Source organism: Benincasa hispida, chromosome 4, assembly GCF_027475165.1.
Source record: "Benincasa hispida cultivar pf3 chromosome 4, pf3_genome.v1.1, whole genome shotgun sequence".
Classification (NCBI taxonomy): Eukaryota; Viridiplantae; Streptophyta; class Magnoliopsida; order Cucurbitales; family Cucurbitaceae; genus Benincasa; species Benincasa hispida.
This window is the reverse complement of record NC_143481.1, coordinates 55,134,983-55,154,528: the sequence shown is the minus strand read 5'-3', so window position 1 is coordinate 55,154,528 and position 19,546 is coordinate 55,134,983.

Genomic DNA, 19,546 nt, shown 5'->3' with positions numbered 1-19,546 from the left:
TTATCCAAACTCGTACCATAAAATTGTTTCATGACCATGAATTCTCTTAATAATCCACTCTCAATTTAATTAGAATAAATCTCTATTTTGAAAGCAATTTTTGCTACTTTTCATTTTTTTAAAATAATCGTTCCTTTCATTTTCTTTTTAAATGATCGTTACTTCTTTTTCCCTTTTTAATTAATAGATTACATAATCTTGGCGAAATTCATCCACAATTCTAAATATTGTAATTTTAGAATTTGTTTCAATCGGGGTCTTCGTAGATTTGATGCCCGAAAAGTATTTGATAAAATGTGGATAAAATGTGCATCAATAGTGTAGTTATTTGGAACACTATGGTTTCTGATTATGCTTATAATTATGATGTTATTGGATTTGCTAGAAAATTCACAAAATGATCCCAAAAAAAAAAATAATCTACCAATGACCTCTTCCTAAAAACTTTTCTATCAGGGACCTTTTATCCATGCAAAATTCTAAAATTACTCCCAATTTTAAAAGCCTTCGGACCGTTTGGTATGTGCCGCTACAAATACTTTACAACGATAGGTCCCTTCATTTCCTGCATTTCCTTCTCAAAGCATTTCTCTTCGAAGAATTTTCTCTCAAAGTACTTCTTGTAGGTTTCTCGCTAGTTGTCTTTACACACTTGCCATCGTCGTCATAATCTGAAAGGTATGAGACACTTCTTCCTGAAGAAGGCAGGTTGATATTCGAGGACTGATTATCTTTTTAGGGCTTAATCGCGTATTCGTTTGTAATTGATCATTGAGAGAATGCTAAGCGATCGAATAAAGAATACTAAACGAGCGTTTAGAGAATATTAAGCGATCATTTAGATATTACTAAGTGGTCAGATAGAGATTAATAAGCGATCGAATAGAGAATACTAAGCGATAGTTTAGATATTTATTATGAGATCGTTTAGGTTTATATCGTGCGATCGTTTAGCTATTTGTTATGCAATCGTTTAGCTAACTGTTACTTGTTGTGGTGTTATTCGTTTGTGTTTGTGTTACTTGCAAAAACAATGTTTGCTATTTTTTTCATTCATTTTCTTTGCAATAATCTTCGTGGATTCGATCAACTGAATCTAATCTAAATATTGGGAATTCTTTTGGATTTGACATTTTATTTTTTAGATTAAATTTTGATTTTGTTAAAAAAAAATTGATAATCATAAGTGGTCATGTTACAAAGTCTCTACATTTTCTCTTTATTCCTTCCGTTTCTTTTTATTTTTTTCAAAATAATAATTTAAAGGTTTTTATTTTATATCTTCATTGAAGATGTATGTTAGTCCTCGTGTTTTTGCCATCACAAAATTCTCGCATTAATGCCTCAAAAGGTACACTTATTTTTTCTTTTTATTTATATACATAAAAAGATTTTCATTAATGTTTAACAAATTGTTCGATAGAAACTAGCACCTTCAATTAATTAATTAACATATTGTTTTCCATGTATTGAATTAGTGTGAAGAGAGATTACATATTTAAAAGGCAGATAATTAGTATTTGAGAAGATAAGTGAACAAAGAGATACATATAGTTGAAAAAATTAGGGAGATAATGAGTACAAATAGATTCAATCTTTTTTAATTTTAATTTCAATATTAATTTTAAAAGCATACTAAATATTCATCTTCAACGTTTTTTAGAATTTTGTAACTATTATGTACATAAATGAATTCTTTTCTATTTTTTTTAAACTTATAAAATAGAATATAACCTCAGAGTTTTATTAACTTCTAGGTGTTTGTGTTAATGAGATTTATAATTTATATTTAAAAAAAAAACTGTTATTGTCCTCCATCATATAAAATAATAATAATAATAAAAAAAACACTAGCAAATAAACCATTTTTTTAATAAGATATGAAAGAATATTCATCATTTTAAAAAATACAATATAGTTTTTTTCGGACAACAAATATTTTACATGAAGTTAAAATTAGAATTTCATAAATGAAAACAAATTGGTTTGATGTTTTACTTAAAAAAAAATATAAGCTATAAGAATTAAAGTGAAATTATATAATATTTATTTTTCACATACTTTCTACTATATTTACAATATTTAATTAAAACTACAAGATTCACAAGTATTGTACATGTTTCTTCACTAGTTATAATTAAACTAGAAAATAATTACATTCCAACCTTACGATATTAATTATATATTTAATATTGATAATTAAGAATTAATTAATTAATTTACTACTTATATTTAATCGATAATAGCATATTGTGTAAATAAGTAAAATAAAGAAGGGAGCAAAGTGTCCAAAGAAGTTTTTCTGATATCCTCACCTTTTAATATACTAGACTAGATAATATTAACATGTGTTACACGTGTGAAAATTATATTGTAACTTTATTTTTAAAATTATTTTATATGTATTTTTTCACTCAAATTGTAACTTCAAGGCTCGAAACCCCAAGTCAGATTCACCATCCAAACATAAAGATAACAAGCAATAAAAATAACAACTAAATTATCAAAGATTCCTAAGTTCCTAAGCCAGTTATGCCAGAACGTAAATCCTTCAATCACTGTCATAATTATTGCTTGTATTTTCATTTGAAAAACATTTTGAAAAACAAAAATGAGTTAAAAAATCCTTCCCAAGCAACTTTCACAACAAGTTCATAATACATTTTCTTCAAAACAAAACGTATTGAACTATAGAAGTTTTATAAGCAAATCATTTGTTTCTCCTTTGAATCCATCGTTGGATAAAAATGAAACTTTCGATTAAATAATATTTCTCGGTTCATCTTAGACAAAGTCTATGCAGTACTTTCAAATAGTCTTTCAATAAAACCAAACCGTTCGAACAAAAACAACTTTAAAAACAAAACTTTTGTGTTTTTTTAAAACACAAATCTTTCAATACCTTCAAATACAAAGTTTTCAACCAGCCAATACTCTACCACTTTTCATTCAAATCTTTCAAATACAAAGTAAGAAAGATGTATCATTGCAGTAGCCCAATAGAAATGGTTACTGGTCATAACAGCAACATAAATGGTTATTCATCTGTAACACCAGCAATCGACAACACCAGCAAAAATGTCGATTACCAATTGACCAGAACAACAAAAACATCAATTAACAACCAACCAGAACAACATAAATGTTGGTTAGCAACTAACCAAAACAACAAAAACTAATTAAGTGTGAGGCCATGTGAGTGCAACACACACATGAATCTTCATTTCAAAAAATCCCAAACCACAAAAAGATGTCTTCTCACACATAAGCTTCAATTCCAAACTTGACTACAACAAAATACCATACAATCCCTAAAACATACAAATCGACATATCTGGATAAGCCTAATCGAACCATTCGGAAACATTTGAGACAAAAATATGTAGTTTCAAATAGCAACAAATAGCAATTCCAATCGCATAACTCCTCAAACCAAATCATTCAAATCTTTCAAAAGTTTTCAGAAATAACCAACCAAAACATAATCACTTTCAATTCAAAATCGGTTGAAACACTCCAACCATCATTCAAAACAATCCCACATTTCATTTAATCAAAATCATCTAAAAATATAAAAATAATTTTAGTTGATTCTCAAACGGATATAACATGCTTAAAATCATTTAAAGCATGAAAACAATTTCAAACAATTTCAAATGGTACAAAACATATTTTCAAATATATTTCAAAATTCATCAAACCATAACCGTCAAAATTTATATTTTGGAAGAAATGTTGGAACTTCTTACCTCAATCACCAACACTACGATCTCACTCCAAAACCCCAAATTCAAATGCTCCAATGTCAACTCTCTAAAAGCCTAAACATGTCCAAATTTTACCAATCAAAAATCAATATCATGTCTTGATGGGTCCAAAAACTAATCCCAATATAACCCATCATATCTACCACTATTCTTCCCACTCTAAATAATTTTTATACATAATGAGTCTTGGAAAATAGGGTTCTTGAACCACAAAAAAGGCACTGAAAATCTGGATTTAAACCCCTTTAAACCTTAAGAACACAACACAAAAAATAATAGAGTTAATGTTCTACAAATACAACTTAATTTTCCAATTCTACAACCTTTTGAAACCCTCAAAACAATCCTAAATTAGGGAAGAATTAAATCTGAAACTTTCTGCTTTTAATAATAAAATTTCTCCTAAGATTTTAAACAATGTATTTAACACCTTTTAAACCAAAAATCAAATATGGAAAATCCATTTAAAGCGCTGTAAAACAGTGCAAACACAAACTTTTTCAAGCAAATCTATGAACTAAAATTAATATTTATTGTAGCAATCACTTTGACAATCTTTTTGTGTAAAAATACCCAATTTAAATGCTATAGTCGTCCTCAAATTGCAAGAAATTCAAGGTTAGAAATTTTTGGAAAAACTACACTTTTCAACACTTTCGATCTAAATTAAAAGCTCTAAAAGGAAAAACGACCACTAATAATTAAATAAAAAGGAAGAACTTACTAACGGTTTTTTTCCTTTGGAGGAAAAATTTGAATTGTTCATTTAAAAAAAAAAACAAAATAGAGGAGTTAGAGCCTTAAGTGAACTTTATATCGAAATCCTAGTTAAAATCTTAAAGATTTTTTAATAAATAAAGATTAAAATTAAAATTATTTGATCATTTTTATCAATAAAAAGAACGAGATAAATAGAATCTTAAAAACTAAAATATATTTAAAAATATCATAATTATTTTAAATCTTTACAATTCGTTACACAAATAATAGTATGTAATTGATAAGTATGTGATTTCACGAAAGAAATTAAAAAAATGGAATTCATGGTAACCATTTAATTTTTAAAATAAAACTAATTCAAAAGAAGTTAAAATCTTGACATATCTTGAATAAACCAAATAACACAAAAGAAAACACAATTATAAAGAAGGCAAAATTAACGTTATTGTGAGCTATTTATTCATTATTATTTATGATTTAGGAATTTGAAAAGGTTAATAAATATACTTTAAAAATTGGGATCTTTTTAAAAATAAAAAATATTTAAAAATATTTACACTTTATACCAAAAAATTGTAAAAATATAAAGCACTTAAAATTTTTTTACTATAAAGTATAAATATTTTTGAGATTATAATTACAAAATAATATCATTTATATATCTTACTATCTTAAAAAGTGGTTAAAAAAAGAATAATTTTTGGATTATTTTACCGTCGAACCTTAAATTTACAAAGTATGCCAAAAATAACAATTATAAAGTCAACATTTTAAAAATCTAGAGTATGATTTTTTTTTTAACAATATTACACATAGTCTTAAAAAACAGTACATAAATTATCATTATTAAATTGTTTTTAAAATTTGAAAAAAATGATTACTAATAAATGATCTCTAAATCCATATACCAATAGTTTTTGTTTTCTAATTTATTTTGATTTTTAATATTTATATCATTATTATATTTAATTAAAAATATACCATAAAAATAACATTTAATGGCTTGATCACTTTCCACATTCTCACATTGTCATCTATATATAACATATGCCTATATATTTAAGATTTAATAGGCTAGAACATGAAAAGTCATATCCTTTATTTATATTAGATGGAAAATACGTCCGGTGCACGTGGCTTAATAAAATGTGACATAAAATGAATGATTAAAACAAAAATATTTAAGACAAAAAGAAATATACAAATAGAAGGATAGATGTGGAATAGAATTTATGAAATAAAATGATAAAAAAGTGACATAATAACATAATATTTATTATCTTACAGAAAAAACATAAATTATTTCCACAATAGGGTAATTTTTTTTTTGGAGAGAAAAAAGAGAATATATTTCATAAGAAATTTTATTGTTTAGATTTTATTATTTTTCTATTTATGGATTCTACAACTTTTGTTATAGTTAATTGAAATATATACTTGTAAATCTATATTTCGATGGTTACATAAAATTCGAGTGAGAAGAATCCACAAGTCTCATACAAAGAACACAAGTTCGTGTATACCATAATAATAGCGAAATTTGAAAAATTGTCATCTAAACAGAAACTAACCTTCATGAAATTCCATAATTTTTGTTGAAGTTAATCAAAGTATATACCTGTAAATCTATGATTCGGTGTTTACACAAAAGAAAAGAAAAGAAAAAAAACAATTATGGAATTTCCCATCACCGCCCCCCTATCCCATTCCCTGTCCTGCGAATTTCCCTGTGGGGAAGGGGCGAGATTCCACGCCTTTATTTTTCTCTAACATTTTTTTTTAATTTTAATTAAATATTTTTTTTATAATTTTTAAAACATTTTTAATAGAATTTTCATATAAATGAAATATTATCAATTTTACTAATTAAAATAATAATACACATGCAATTTAAAAAATATAATTAAAATACTAAATTCTCATGATTTGTAAAAATTAAAATTCAACATTTAGAGCATCCTATCTTACACATTACAACATCTAAAGAATTAAAGTAATAAAAATCTTGTACTTAAATAATTAAAACATCAATAATTATCTTAATAAATTCTACAATATTACAAAGTCGGGGTGGGGCGGAGAAACGGGGTGGGGCCGGGGTCGGGGCTAAGGACGGAGAATATATTCCCCGACCACGAACTGTGAATGGAAAAAAAAATTCTCCACTCCCTCCCCATTTCCTGTGTATTCGGAGATTCCCCATCCCGTTCGAGGTCGGGGCCCGCGACCACGCAGTTTTTTTTGGACGTCTTAACCTCAAACTGAGTCCTTCCTTATTTAAAGTATTTATAATATATATATATATAAAGGAGTTTTACATTAGGGGTATTAAAGTAATCATGCCAAATGGTATTTTTTTGTAAGTAAACCCATATTCACTTTCTAGGGCTTCATGTGGATGAATTTGTTAAGGAAAGGTCAAGAGAGAGGCAAAACAAAGTTGTGAGTACAGTAGTGAATTTTCATCGAAATGATGATATCTTCATCGATTGACATAGGAGGTGAATCAATATTTCTATTATATTATAAAAAGACCTGTAACACACAAAAATAATGATCAAAATTCCACTAATCTAAATATAATATAAATAGACATATTAAGTTATTAGAAAAACATAAAAGGTTGATTTATGGATTTAAATTTATTTTTTGAAATTTTTTTTATAATCTTTTCAAAAATGTCCATTGGAATCGATATTTAATTTTTTTTTTCTTCATAAAATTAAGGCTTCAATATTACAGTCAATATTGCTGTGCACTAGACCTTTAGAAGGTGGGTCTTGGCCGGTGGTAAAATCAATTCTGTCAAAATTGCGGTGAATGCCAGCAACCGTTGCCTCGTGTGTCGATTTCAGATGCCATTGCAAGAGAAATAATGCTCTGTTTTTCTTATCGCTAGATTAGGTAACATATTTACTCTTCTTTATTGGGTATTTTTTCAATAAATGATTTTCTTTCAATATGCTTCAGAAGGTTTATGAATGAGAAGCCTAAGTTTCTAAAGGATAACGAAAATAATGATTCATTAAACGACGATCACCTCTCCGATTATCATAAGGTGATAGATCTTCTATTTTGATGTGTGCACTGGCGTGCTGTGATTTGAAATCGCCCTTTCGAAACTCTGATTTGGGTGTTGATGACAATGTCGATGAGAGAACGAAACTCTAAAGTCCCGTTTAATAGCCATTTGGTCTATTTCATCCAATGATTCATACAATTATTGGTTTTTTAAATCATTGGTGAATTTGGGGTGGAAATAATTTTCATAGATTTAATTTTGAAAAATAAAAATAAAAAATCAAATAGTTACTTAAGAATGGGAGGGTAAAATGATAAGGGAAAAATTAAGTTTAGATAACTTAATTTTCAAAAGTTTTTTTTTTAACATTTCTCTCTTACAATTATACATAGAGCACTCTTCGACATTTTTTTTTACAGTCATTGCAGTTTTCTCTTATGTTGAGGTTGACTTCTCTTCTTTATTTTTAATTATTTTGATTTGTCTTAAGATTTTTGTTGGATTAATTAACTTGAGCTTCATCTTGCTTTGCTTGTAACATTTATCCATTGTAGTGAAAGAAAATGCATGAAGATATGCAAGAAAACGAAGTTTGAAGATGATATATTGTCCATTGAAGTTAAGAGCAAGTATGTATAAAGTTAAAGTTCATAGATATTCTCTCTTATAATGTTCATACGAGATTTTCGAAGGAATTTAATTCATAGAATTTTTGTAGTGATTTCAGTATAGTAAAGTGGATATAATCTCTAATATTTTATCATTTGATACCTTGTCTAACACAAGGGATAAAAGTTTAAAATCTCTAATTCTTCAATTTTCAAGGAATTACTTTGAACTTCGATCTTCTGGAATTTAAGGAAGTTTTAATCTTCCAAGTCTTCAATCTCCGGAAGGTTATAAACTTGAAATCAGTTTGAGCTTTAGTCTTCTGGAATTCACAGAAATCTTGTCTTCCAAGTCTTTAATTTTTAGAAGGTGATGAACTCGAGATCGATCAAAACTTTCATGTCTTGAGAGCTTTAGAGCCTTAGTCTTGACCTTTAAAGCTTCAACACTTTGTTGCCAATTTTTCAATACTTGATAGGTTTGGCCGGTGCTCACATATAATGCTTTCAACATTTGTAAGCCATCAAAGTACATAGTCCAAGGCCCCATCTAATTTGATGGGATCAGATGATCAACCAAGAAATCTGTCAATGCTCGACTTTTCACTGCCTTCTGATGTATATACACAATATCATATTGTTGAAGTATGATTGCCCATTTAGCGAGGCGTCCTGAGATGACTGGCCTGGATAAGATATCTTTGATAGGGTCGGTCTTTGCTACCAAGTGTACGGTGAAGGCTTACATATAATGTCTCAATTTGTCTATGGCAAAGAACAAAGCGAGATACATCTTCTCAATTGGAGAATAATTCAGCTACAACTATTTCTTTATGCTATCAAAGGCATTCTGACAAGTTTGATCCCATTCAAATACCGTATCCTTCCTCATCAATCTCTGAAATGGTTGACATCACCTGCAAGGTTAGAAATAAATCTTCTGATGTAGGCCAAGCGACCTTGAAGACTTCTTAACTCGTATAGGTTTCTTGGACTTGACATCTTCTAGATAGCATTGATTTTAGATTAATTGATCTTGATTCCATGGTGCCTTACAACAAACCCAAGAAACTTTCCTGAAGTCACACCGAATGCGCATTTAAATGATAGAGTAATCATGCAAAATATGGAAGTTAACAGAATCATCAAGCACTTTAATTACTATTAATTTGAGTAATAAGCATGCAAACTCATAGTTTTCTCCTAATAGGGTTTCAGTTTGTATACCTTTGTAGATTTCCACTAATTCCTTGCAAGTTCCACGAAATTGATCTTCAATTTCTTGAGTAGCCTACCAAGATTATCTTCTCTACTATTTTCAGCCTTGGATTGAGTGGTGGAACTCTGAATTGAGAAGGAATTGGAAGTAGTTTTGGAGGGTTAGAGAAGAAATCAGTTTTCTGTAGAATTTCTTCTAAAAAATCAGTTGCATGTCCCCTAATTTTGATTAAATTCCAAGTATTTAACTAACCTAAATATGCAAAACTTCAGTTATTTGACACTTTAAATAGCATTATAGAAGTGGGCTAGATGTTGTAACATGGAAAAATCCACTAAAACAAATAAGTTTTGAGATAAATCCACTAAATCACATTTTGATTTTAATTTTCTAAATATAATTAAATTAAACATTATTTCAATTTCTGAAATTTAATTGATAAAAAAATAAAAGTGATTTAATTTAAATAAATAATTAAATAATTTAATATCAAATATTAAATTAATAAAACACCTAATTCAAACATGAATCCTATTCATGTAATCAATATTTAAATATACTTAATTCTCCAAATTTGTTTTATTTTAATAAATTTAAACATTAATTATATCGAATATAATTATCCAAACCCTAAATTAAATTTGAACATTTCAAATTCACTCAACATTCTAACCCAAGGTTTAATCTTTTATGAGCTAGTAGAGGGACCTTATGGACCTACAGATCACAAGTTCCAACGATTTGAGATTAATTGGCCAAACTCTTTATACCGAATTAATCAATATTCGTTAACTACCGAGACATACCACTATAGCTCAATAGTTGCACTCTTCTCACTGTAGATATATTTTTGTCCACTTGATTTAACCATAATCAGTAAGCCGATCCTTTACAGATCGTTCATATTTATAAAAAATACCGTCTTATCTCTATAAATATGCTCCTTAAGTCTCCACCAATCCTCTATTGAACAATTGGTTTATAGTCCAACTTATAAACCATATCCCTCTCTGTCTGTCATGAGAGGGCAGAGTCCTTTTGTTTAAGACTAGGAATCAGTAATTAAGGGAACAACCCTATCTACTAACCCTAAAACGGGTAGGAGAGAATTCCTTCTTGTAGGATAATGTCCCCAACTATTTGTTCAGTTTTATCCCCAAAATGGAAGGCTTATTGAGCGGTGATGTTGAACCACTCTCACCTATACACATCAAAGGATAATCCCGAATAAACAGGAGTTCATAGTTAGCTCAGGATTAAGATCGAGTTACCTTAGGCCATCGATTTGAAATAGTCAGTTTTAACAATAAACAGTTGTTATAAAGAAAAGTGACTATTTCATGGTCCAGTCTAATACAAACGTCTTTTGCATAGGATTGTTACTGGGGTATAGTGTATGCCCTAGTTTATTGTGATTTTTTACTTTATTTGTATCGTACATTAGGCTCCCTAAGCTTTAGGACAAGTGAGAGATTGTTGGGATTGGTGTCCTAAATCTTCTTGTAATCTTATAGTTTATAAACTTTGTATAAATATATTGTTGCTAATAAAATAAGTGTTATTTTATAAGCATATAATCTATCCAATAAACTAAGATCATAGGTTATTTTATGTAATTTAAACAAGTATGTAGAGACATACAAGTGGATCTTGTTTAAATTATAATCTAAACGGTTTGTAGTAGATGGATAAGGCTGGATACCTTATTCTGGTGACACTACGAATACGACCCGTTTTGTAGGTTTCACAAGTATTATAAAGTGCTACAAATGATCTGTTCCTGATAATTCATTTAGAGACATGTAAGCAGGGGTATCCTATACAAAGAGTTTGTATAAGACCGGACCACGAAATGATTAGTCTCTTTATATAACGCCGTTAATAATAGAGACTTACATTTCACTAGGATGATCATAGGTAACATAACCTGAATCCTGAGTGAATTGTGAGCTCCTGCTCATGAAGGCGGTCCTTTGATTTGTATGGGTGAGAGTGGTCAGACTGCCAACTCAATAAGCCTACCATTTTGGGGATTCATTTGAATGAGGAGTTGGGAACACAACTACACAAGACAAAATTCACTCATTCTCCGATGTAGAGACAAGTAGATAAATTGGGGCTAATTCCGAGGCTTGAACATAGTGGCAACACCCTTTCCTGGTCCGAGAGGAACTTGGTCATAGTTGGACTATGACTTATTGTTCATGAAAGAGATCAATGGTACTTAAGGAGTTAGATGTAACTACAGGAAAAAACGGTAATTTTGGCTAAGATGTACTTACGAGCAATTTATGAAGGGTCATCGTACTGTTGATTGGTTATATCCAATGGACATAGAAATTTATCTGTAGTGCGAAAAGTGCAGCTATCAGTCTTTAGTGGAATGATCGGTAGTTAATGGATGTTGGGTAATTTAATTAAAGAGTTTAACTAATTATCCAAGTACCGTTGGAGCTTCAATCTACAAATCCATAAGGTCCCCTCTGTAGCTCAATAGTGATTTAATTGAGAATTATTTTTGGATTAATTTGAAGTATTCAAATTAATTAAGGGAATTAATTATATATGATATAATTAATTAAATTAATTATCTATGTGATATAATTAATATAATGTATTTGATACATTATAATATAAGGTAATATGAGAGGAATTTGAATATGATTCAAATACTAATTATATGGATGAGATTCATGTAATTAAATTTAATATAAATATGATTTAGATTAAATATCATAAATAAGTTAAGAAGAATTAAATATTTGGATATGATCCAAATATCAATTATATGAATGAGATTCATATAAACGAGTTTACTATAAATGTGATTTATATTAAATGCCATGTATGGTTGAGAGAAAATACATCTATAGGTTATATTGTATTTGATACAATATGTAAACTATAGATTATGTGTTATATGGGAAATAACATATAGTTAAAATACATATAATAAGGTTGTTATTATAGTAAAATTATTATTAATTTAATTATTAAATTAATATTAATTAATTAAAGGGAGGGAGTTACAACTCCCTTCCCCTAATTTCTCGCAGCCAAATACGTGATGAGAAGGGTCAGAGAAAAATGATAGTGCTCGTTTCATCTTCCTCCATGAAACACTGAGAGAATAGTTCTCTCTGGAAAAACGAAAAGAGAAGTAAAGTTCTTCTCTTCTCCATCACCTTCCCTCTTCTAAAACCCTAAGGCAGAACCCACACCTCCTGCCATTCTCAACCCCTAGGAGAATACAAGAGGCTTCATTTGGTGGTGTCCCTTTTAGAGAATGAGTTCCGTTCATGACTTGTTCGAGAAATTCTTAGAGAATAGTCTTCAAAGGTAAGAGTTTATGAAACCCTAAGTTGTCCTTTATTAATGCATGCTATAATTTATATAAATGCATATCTTATTTTTGATTTACTGTAAAACTTACATTCAATGAAAAATGGATTTGGGACAATCTCGCTTCCACTCAAGGTTCTCTCCCCATGAGTTTCTTCAATTGGTATCAGAGCCAGGTTATTGGTTTTTTGATCCCAAATTTCATTTTTTTATTAAATCGTTTTTACAGTGTTAGTGGGTTTTACTGCATTCTGTTTAAAGTTCATGCGATAAATGGTTATAATATGAATGTGATTTTGTTGATGGATGTTTCAGGATAGGATACTTAGTTTTAAGGCATTATTTCGTTTACAAATTTGATTTGTAAAGGCCCCTATTTTTTGCTATAAAGCCTATATTTGTTGTTTGAGTTGCTCGTGTTGCTCTCAGGAAGTTTCAAAGACGTTTTTTAGAGCATTGCTTTGATAAAGAAGATGAAGCAGTTCTACAAGATCGTGTAGCTTTTGCTGCTAAACGATCATTTAGCTTTTGTTACACGATCATATAACATTTGCTAACGATCGTGTAGCTAATGCTACAAGATCGTATAGATTTTGCTACACATTTGTGTAGCATTTGTCGCACAACGAGTTTGCTACACGATCACTGCAGAGGGTTCGTTGAAGGGCAGATCGGTTCGAGCGGTTCAAGGCCTGGTTCACCTATTTCGAATCGGATGATCTTATGCTGTAATAGTTAGCTTTTAACTTTCCTTTTAGGTGTCCTATCCCGGTCCATGAACTGTTTATTTTAAATATACATATGATGTATGTTCTATATTATATGTCATATAGTTTTAAACCCCACCATAGGTTATGCATTTATATTCATGCATCATTGTATATTATAAGTGTTATAATATATGTATGCGCATGATTTAAATTATATAGCATGCTCATGCATCATATAGTATAAATGTTATAGTATTTTGTATGCATGCATTATAGCATTCTATGCATCATTTATATTATAATTGTTATAGTATATGATTGAATGTATGTATGAAAAGTATGCTATAGTATGATTCATTACCTAGTTATATAATTGTTACATATATTAGTAATAAATGGAGATTGCATGAAGCATGATGTTACCTTATGTTAATTTATAAATGTTATGATTAACTAAAGTATGTCAAGCATGCAATAGATATTTTAATTGTTTCATTTATTTATAATCATTATAACTAAATGAAATTAGAATTAAAAATCAATAATTAAGAGTTGCATGCAAACCTTAGGTTATAATTATTTTTTAAAAATTTTTTTAAAATATGATTGAGATAGACCTAAGTTCACAAATTTCTAATGAGATCATAAATTAGATTAATCTTTTTTAATCGGTTTAATAGGATTAAATTGATTTTAATAAAAGATTAAATTTGTAGCAAACATATCCATAAGGGACATTTTGTCTAAGGCGGGTTTTGGCTAGGCTGGGGTACTTAAAATGACGGAAACGTTGCACCCCTATCCGGGAACCTACCTGGAAAGGTGAATTAGATAGATTTGCTACAAACATGCAATTACTGATTAACATTTGTTTAAGTGTTTAACGAATATTAATCAAAATTGTTTAACTTTCCAAAGTAAGTGTTACTATTAAGCAAACTTAAACAATCACTTAGTAAAAGTAGTTAGCCGTATTTTTCCTAAGTAAATTAAACCCTAAGTTGTTAAAATACTTAATGGGAGGAAAAAATGTATATGATACGTCAATTTTTTCCACTCACGTTTCTCCTTTAATATTCACATCGCGAGACTCATGCTTGACCTTGAGGCGCCCTAGGAGCATCTCCCTTTGGATGGTGTTTGCATGGTTCAATATCAAGGTGAATAGAGCGAGTATTTATAGTAAGTGGGAGAGGGATGTGTGTCAATATGTCCCATGGTCTCTTTCATTGGTTTGTACCGTGAGATCTTTTTGCACGACCTCGAGGCACCCTGGGAGCGTCCCCTTTCAGATGGTTTGTGCAGTGGGTCAATATCAAGACGAACTCCAGAAATGGACAGGATCGCTTTAGCTTTTGTCCCAATCGGGTTTTCCCATCGGTTGGCTCATTGGGACGGAACTCTAGGGTCTAAAATGGAGAGTCACACTTATGGGAAATTATTAAGCAAGTTAGTGATTTATTGACCAAATAAATCATGACAGATTGTTATAGGAATAAGAGTTATTCTGGTGTAATGATTGGTTGAGAGTGTCTCAATTCAGTTAAGTGACAACTGACTACCCTTCGGTGGCTTTTGTCTTAAATCACTGAAGCGTCATTGCAAAATTAGATGTAATTGGGTTCATTTAGATTTTGTTAAAACTGATTTGATTTTTTTAAGAGTTATGCTAAAATCTAATATAGATCAATGTGTTTATTTTTTAGCAAATATGTCAAATAGCGTTTTTCTGTTAGTTGTCTTATCTAGTTTGACCGATTTCAATTACACGACGTGGAAAGAATCTATTAAAACGTTTTTTGTGGTAAAGGACCTCGAAATTGTCATGACTGAGGATTTTCCTCAAGTCTCAACCCCTGATGCACCACGAAATGTTCATGATGCATATGAGGTGTGGACGAAGGCTAATTCTAACGCCCAAGTTCATATATTAGCAAGCATACTTGATATATTGGCCAAAAAGTTTGAGACCATGGTCATTGCACATGAGATCATGTAATCAATGTGAGAATTGTTTGAACGAAAGTTTTCACGATTTAAGCAAAACGGGATCGATGACAATGAAACCAGTATTGTCAGTTCCCAAAATAATCTCTAGTCCATATTGAATGTCAAGGGACTAATAGAGAAAGCAATCGTTACCAACTCTGATGAAGTTCATCGATGAAGATTGTCCTTTAAGATGAAACTTGGAGTTTATGACTTAAGTTGTGGAGCTGATCCCACTACTCTCCAGAAAGAGAAGAACTCTAAAGAAAATAAATTTGATTTATTTGTCTTGAAGATGTGTTTAGTAGAGAATGATGATTCTGCCTGGATAGTTGATTCAGGTGCTACTAACCACGTGTATTCTTCCCATCAAGGATTTAATTCCTAGAAACAGTTGGAAGCTAGAGAGATGACTTTTAAAGTCGGTACTGGTGAGACCGTTTCAACAGTTGTTGTAGGCAAGCTTAAGTTATTCTTGGACAAGAAACGATATATGTTATTTGATGACATATATGTAGTTCCTCATATCAAGAGAAACCTAATTTCTGTTTCCTGTCTAATTGAACAAAAATATTTCATATCCTTCTCTGAGAATAAAGTGTTTATTTTTAAGAATGGAACGAAGTTGGGTTTTGGTTCAATGGAAAATAACTTATATGTACTAAGGCCGTTAGTCATAAAAGTCGTGCTCAATATTGAAATGTTCATAATAACAACAACTGTAAAAAAATTGAGAATTTCTACTAAATAAAATGCTCATATTTGACATCTAAGGTTAGGTCGCATCCAAGGTTAGGTCGCATCAATCTCAATAGGATTGAGAGGTTGGTGAAAAGTGAACTTCTAAATGGTTTAAAAGAAAACTCTTTACTAGTATGTGAGTCATACCTTGAAGGCAAAATGACCAAATGACCTTTTACTGGAAAAGGTTATAGAGCCAAAGAAACCTTGGAGCTTATACATTCAGACCTCTGTGGTCCGATGAATGTAAGAGCATGAGGAGAGTATGAATATTTCATCTCTTTCATAGATGATTATTCTAGATTTGGGTATATATACTTAATGCAACATAAGTCTAAAGCTCTTGAAAAGTTCAAGGAGTATAAGACTGAAGTTGAAAACTTGTTAGGTAAAAAGATAAAAACACTACAATTTGATCGTGGTGGAGAGTATATGGACTTAAGATTCCAAAACTATATGATAGAACATGGAATCATGTCCCAACTCTCAGCCCTAGGTACACTTCAACAGAATGGTGTATCAGAAAGGAGAAATAGAATCCTGTTGGACATGGTTCGGTCTATGATGAGCTATTCATCTTCCTAACTCATTTTGGGGATATGCACTAAAGACTGTAGTTTATATTTTGAACAATGTTCCCTCAAAGAGTGTTTCTGAAACACCTTTTGAGTTATGGAGATGTCGTAAAGGTAGTTTACGCGACTTCAGAATTTGGGGATGTCCAACCCATGTGCTATTGACAAACCCTAAAAATTTGGAACCTTGTTCAAAAGTATGCCCATTTGTAGGCTACCCCAAGTAAACGAGAGGTGGATACTTCTATGATCCAAGTGAGAATAAAGTGTTTGTATCGACAAATGCTACCTTCTTGAAAGAAGACCACATGAGGGATCATGAGTCATGAAGCAAAATTGTTTTAAGTGAAATTTCTAATAAATCTACTGAGACTTCAGCAAGAGTTGTTGAAGGGGTCGATACATCAACAAGAGTTGTTGATGTCAGTTCATCTAGTCATCCATCTCAAGAGTTGAGATTACCTCGACGTAGTGGGAGGGTTGTGAACCCACTTGCACACTACATGGGTTTAACAGAAGCCCAAAACATCATATTTGATGATGGAGTTGAGGATCCATTGTCTTATATAAACAAACAATGGAATGTTGGGATTGGTGTCCTAATTCTCCCGGTGGTCTCATAGTTTGTAAACATTTTGTACACATTGTTATTAATAAAATAAATGTTATTTTATATGCATTTACTCAAATCTAATAAACTAAGATCTGTGGTTATTTCATGTAACTTAAGCATGTATGTGAGACATACAAGTGGATCATTTCTTAAGTAATAACTTAAATGGTCTGTAGTATAAGGATAAAGGAGGGATATCTTATCTTGGTGACACTACGGATACGACCCACTTTGTAGATGTTACAAGTGTTGTAAAGTGCTACAAATGGTCTAATCCTGACCATTCATATGGAGACATGCGACCGGAGGTATCCTATATAAAGAGTTTGTATAAGACTGAACCACGAGATGATTAGTCTCTTTATATAACATCGTTGATAATTGGGACTTACATTTCACTAAGACGACTATAGGTGACATGACCTTAATCCTGAGTGAGTTGGAAACTCCTGCCTATGAGAGCGGCCCTTTAATTAGTATGGATAAGAGTAGCCAGATTGCCAACTCAACAAGCCTACCTTTTTGGGGATTCGTCTGATTGGGGAGTTGGGAACTCATCTACACAAGACGAAATTCACTCCTTCCCCGAAGCAGGGGTAAATAGATAAATTGCTCCCTTAAGGGCTGATTTCGGGTCTTGAACATAGTGGCCACACCTTCTCTTTGGAAGAGAGGACTCAGTCATAGTAGGACTATGACTTATTATTCATTAGAGGAATCGGTGGTACTTAAGGAGTTAGATGTAACTATAGGAGCAAAATGGTAAATTGGCCTAACTGTATTTATGAGCGATTTGTGAAGAGTCATCGCACTGTTGATTGGTTATATGGACATAGAAATATATCTATAGTGTGAAGAGTGCGACTGTCGGTCCTTAGTGGAGTGACCAATAGTTAACAGATGGTAGATCTCGCGACTAAAGAGTTTAGTTAGTTATTCACGTACCTTGGAGCTTCAAACTACAGGTCTATAAGGTCCCCTTGGTAGCTCAATGGATTCAGTTGAGAATAAGTTTTTGGGTTTGTTTGAAGTGTTCAAATTAATAAGAGGGAATTTGATTATATATGATATAATTAAATTGGTTCAATTATATGTGATACAATTGATTTGATGTATTAGATACATTAATGGTTGGAATTAATATAAATATGATTTATATTAAATAAAGGAAAAAAGAAATATGGTTTAAATATGACATATGATGTGATATTAAAACTATAGGTTATAAATATAATATGATAAGTTAGTTATTATATTTATTTACAATAAAAAAAATTATGAGATTATTGTTTAGTTGGTTATTTTCTTCATTAATTGTGCACATGGGAGGTTAATTTTAGTTTTGAATAACTGAAGGATAAAATGAAAAGAGTTTTCATTTTATGGATGATTGCTTCATTAATTGCTTAACTAATTGTTTACTCACAAGAGACTACATGATAGCCCTCATGAGAGACTAAACGATCGAGCGAGATTTGCTAAACGATCGTGTAAATGATTGAGTGAAATTTACTAAACGATCGTGTAAATGATTGAGCGATAGACTAAACGATTGGCTAGACGATTCTCACGAGAGTGAGAGATTATGAAACAATCAAGTATTCTCAATCTATGCGATAGAAAAAACCTTTCTCCCACTTACTTGATTGTGTAGTTCGATCATTTTCTTCCTTCTTCCCTCTACCAAATTCACACAGAGTCCATACCTCCTGGATTCTCGCTCTGAGAATACCAAGGTTGCCAAGTGGTAGTGTTGAAGGGTTGCTATTCAAGGAGTAGACTGTTCGTGATATTAACGACAATGAAAGGTTGGCTAGACGATTGCTCACGAGAGCGAGATATTGTTGTGCGATTGCTCACGAGAGCGAGAGATTTCTAGAAGAAGAATTCTTCAAAGGTATGTCTCTCAATTCCTATTGTATTTAGTTAAGATAGCATGCTGTAATTTTCTTTATAATGCATAACTATTCTTGTATGTTTGTGAATGCATTTATTCTTGCATAATGGGCTTAGTTATGATATTCCAAATCCATTGCTGTATTGAATTGCATTTACTTTCTTGGTGGGTGTTAAACATTTCTACATTATGTTTAAGTGTTAAATGTATTTGTGGATGTGGATTAATGGACTTTCTGGGATGATTGCCTCTGGTTAATGTTTTCTTTTACATTTTAAAAGTTAATTGTAAAGGCCTCTGTGGTTTTGGGTATATTGACTTGCTATCGAGTCTGTAATTCAAA